This window comes from Bos javanicus, chromosome 29, assembly GCF_032452875.1.
Source record: "Bos javanicus breed banteng chromosome 29, ARS-OSU_banteng_1.0, whole genome shotgun sequence".
Taxonomy (NCBI): domain Eukaryota; kingdom Metazoa; phylum Chordata; class Mammalia; order Artiodactyla; family Bovidae; genus Bos; species Bos javanicus.
This window is the reverse complement of record NC_083896.1, coordinates 48648182-48651948: the sequence shown is the minus strand read 5'-3', so window position 1 is coordinate 48651948 and position 3767 is coordinate 48648182. Positions and strand designations below refer to the sequence as shown.

The following is a 3767-nucleotide window of genomic DNA, read 5'->3' as shown; positions in this document are numbered from 1 at the left end:
GGTCCAGGGCTGTCTGTGGCCTGTAGCTGCTGCCCAGATCTGCCTTCTGCCTGGCACCTGGATGGTTCTCAACACCTGGCACTCAACGAACAGCACTGAGCAGCCAAGGGACGTTGAGAACGCAGGCAGGTGACAAGGCATCTGACGGTCAAGGGGGAAAGCAGGGGCTTTTCAATAAGAATGGTTTTGTTTTATTTTTTTAAATTTGTTAGTTTACTTTTGATTGTGCTGGGTCTTCCTTTTGTGCGAGGGCTTTCTCTAACTGCAGTGAGCGGGAGGCTCCTCTTTGTTGTGGTGGGCGGGCTTCTCATTGCGCTGGCTCTCTTGTTGCCAAGCATGGGCTCTAGGCCATGTGGGCTTCAGTAAGTCTCAGCACACAGGCTCAGTCGTGGCTCCCAGGCTCTAGAGTGTGGTCTCAGTAATTGTGGTGCATAGGCTCAGCTGCTCCATGGCATGTGGGATCTTTCTGGACCAGGGGTTGAACCCGTGTCCCCTGCACTGGCAGGCAGATTCCTCTCCACTGAGCCACCAATGAAGTTCCTAAAAGTTGTCTTAATTAAAAAATAATAAGTGCAAACTTGGGTCAGGTGAATACCCAAATGGAGGAAAATGAATCTTGACTCGAGCTCACATCATATTGTCGGGGGACTGTGTAATTTCCCCGGTTCTGTCTTGCCACAGCAAAAATTTGAAGTGGCGGACCAGTGTTACAGCTCAGTTAAACATTAGACCAGTGTTAGGACTGCCCTTGTAGCTCAGTCGGTAAAGAATCTGCCTGCAGTGCAGAAGGCCCAGGTTCGATCCCTGAGTTGGGAAGATCCCCTGGAGAAGGAAATGGCAACCCACTCCAGTATCTTTGCCTGGAAAATCTCATGGGCAGAGGAGCCTGGTGGGCTGCAGTCCACGGGGTTGCAAAGAGTTGGGCACAACTGAGCAATTAACACTTACAGCTCGGTGACAACTTAGTTTTATCTGGCAAGCAAAGGAAAATACATCCTTGAGGTGTGAGGGTGGGCCAACCCTAATGATGGGAAGAGAAGAGGGAGTCTCAACTTTGGGTCCTCTTTCTATATGTTTTTTTCTCCTCCCTCCGAGCCTGCCCTATGCAGATTGGGCTAGCCAAGAAAGGGGCATAAACGATATTTTCCACGTTCAGCTGTAGCTTTATATATCCCTGTTGAACTGGACAGAGACAAAATGGGTTAGACAATTGATAATACATGGAGCAATCATAAGCAGCATCAATATGGTAATAACAGGGATTAGTAGGGGCGATGAGCCAACTCCAAATTCCCCCTCACCAGGAGAAGGATCCCCCAAAAAGAGATTGTAATCACTCCCAAGAACTCTCCAGCTTGTTCTTTGAGATCCTACAGGATCTGAATGTTTTTCTTGAGGACTGTGAGACTTTCTTTAACTTAGCTGGAGGTATTTACCCAGAAGCAACACATCTCATTCAAGATGGCTCAAGTCCTCCTTGTTCAGGGATCAGGAGATCTATCCCCTGTCTATTTTGGAGTACAACCTCTGCCAAGCTGTGTTGCCTCATTAGAGCTATCCTGAGAGAGCTTATCCCCAGAAACTTGATTTTGGGGATGTTCATTAGAATGGCACTCATTGGTAGTCCTGAATAGGTATCTGAGATCTCTCAGGGACTCACAGGTGTATCGAGTATCCTCTTCTGTTTTCTTCCACGGCTTGACTCATGAGTAGTGAATCCAGGAGTCGTGTCCTGGTACCTTGACTGCTGTGGGGGTAGGAAGTATTACAGGGTAGGGGCCCTTCCATGCGGACTGGAGTTGAGCCTTTGGGGACTCATCTTTCCAGACCTTAATTAGGACTTGAGTCCCTGGAGCATATAGTGGTGGCTCTTTAGAATCTTTTGGGTCCTGGTTGACACCCCACAATCATATATCCTGTTGGAGTTGCCCAATGGCCATGGTATAAGACTGGAGGGTCTGAGCCTCTGGATCTAGGAAGAGGTCACTGACATAAACAAAAGGTCTCCCATATAGCATCTCATAAGGACTAAGACCAACCTGTTCTTTAGGGGCAATGCGGGTGCGGAGGAGAGCTATCGGTAAAGCCTCCTTCCATCCCAGGGAGGTCTCCTGGGTTATCTTTTTTATCGCTGATTTTAAGAATTTATTGGCTCTTTCTACTTTTCCTGAAGATTGAGGCCTCCAGGCACAATAGATAATAAGTAATGCCCAATGCTTTCGAGACCCCTTGGGTGACCTTAGAAGGAAATGATGTCCCATTGTCACTTTGGAATGACCTGGGCAGACCAAATCTCAGAATAATTTCATGGAGCAGTTTTTTTTGTTTTTTTTTTTTAACCACCTTCTCAACCTTCTCAGACCAAGTGGGAAAGCCTTCAATTCATTCTGTGTAACGTATCTATCATGACTAATAGGTATTTATACGCTAGAGAAACTGGCATCTGGGTGAAGTCCATCTGCCAGTCCTCTCCTGGGTAGGCCCCATGCTGTTGGATGGGCTGGGCCAGCTGGGGGCTTCAAGCTCCTTGGGGGTTGTTTAATTGGCAAGTGGGACAAGACAAGACTACTTGCCTTATAGTAATTTGGAGGCCTGTTCCTCTGAAGGACCTTTCTAGTCATCTTTGGAGGGCCTTTTCTCCTAAATGAGTAGTGGCATGTAAGGAGTTAACCAGCTTCCATTGGAGGTTTCCAGGCAGAAAAAGGAGTCCCTCCTTTTGGAACCACCCAGTATGATCCTCTTGAAAGCCCTCACTCTTAGCTTTAAGAGTCTCACCTTCAGTGTATGAAGGAGTTTCTGGCAAAGTAGTCTGTGGCACTAAGGTGGCAATCCCTATTAGGTCATGGTTCTGTAATGCTGCTCTCCTAGCTGCCTGATCATCTGCTTGGTTCCCTCGTGCCACTTCCGTGCTCCCTTTTTGGTGTCCTTTACAGTGGGAGACTGAAACCTCAGCGGGCAGGTGGACCGCCTCCAAGAGCCTAAGGATTTGATCACCATCCTTAATTGGGGACCCTCGGGTGGTCAAGTGGTCTTTCTTTCCAGATAGCAGCATGTGCATGTAGCACCGGAAAGGTATACTTGGAGTCAGTGTAATGCCTACTCTTTTTCAACTTTTGCCATCTCTAAAATTCAAGTCAGGGCTATGAGCTCAGCCAATTGGGATGAAGCACCTGGCGTCAAAGGTTTAGCCTCTGTGGTCTCAAAATTGGAGACTACTGCATATCTGGCTGTTCTTTTTCCATCCAAGACAAAGCTGCTTCCATCAGTGTGCCAGATTTCCTCAGGATTGGTCAGAGGATCTTCCGACAATCCCTCTCGGGGTTTTGTCCAGTGTCCCAAGGTTTCTAGGCAAGAGTGCATGGGGAGAGAGCCCTTGTGGGTACGCAGGAGGGTGGCTGGGTTAAGAATCTCACAAGGAGATATAGTCAGGATTTTCCATCAGCACTACTTGATACCTGAGGATCCTTTGATCAGACATCCATAAATGGTCTCTCCCATTCAGGAGTTGTTTCACTTGGTGGCTGGTAAAAATACTTTGCCCCAAAAGAGAGTTTTAATGCATCTTCTGTCAGGACTGCAATAGCTGCAAGATTTTGAAGGCAGGGAGGCCAGCCTTGGGTAGTTGGATCGAGTCTTTTGGATAAGTTAGCTACAGGCTGGGGCTCAGGTTCCAACCTTTGAGCTAACACTCTGAAGGCTATTCGTTCCTTTTTGTGGACATAAAGTTGGAATTTTTTTGGGGGGAGGGGTCTGGCAACCTCAAGGCA

The 3767-nt window shown here is 47.7% G+C and overlaps 1 long non-coding RNA gene across 1 annotated transcript; it reads right to left on the bottom strand.

Annotated features, from left to right (window-relative positions):
- Positions 1-953: 953 nt before the first annotated feature.
- Positions 954-1964, bottom strand: LOC133241593 (uncharacterized). The gene is made up of 2 exons (XR_009734638.1): positions 1661-1964; positions 954-1182 (listed from the first exon to the last, which is right to left on the bottom strand). It is a non-coding gene; the product is annotated as an uncharacterized LOC133241593 (long non-coding RNA).
- Positions 1965-3767: the final 1803 nt, after the last annotated feature.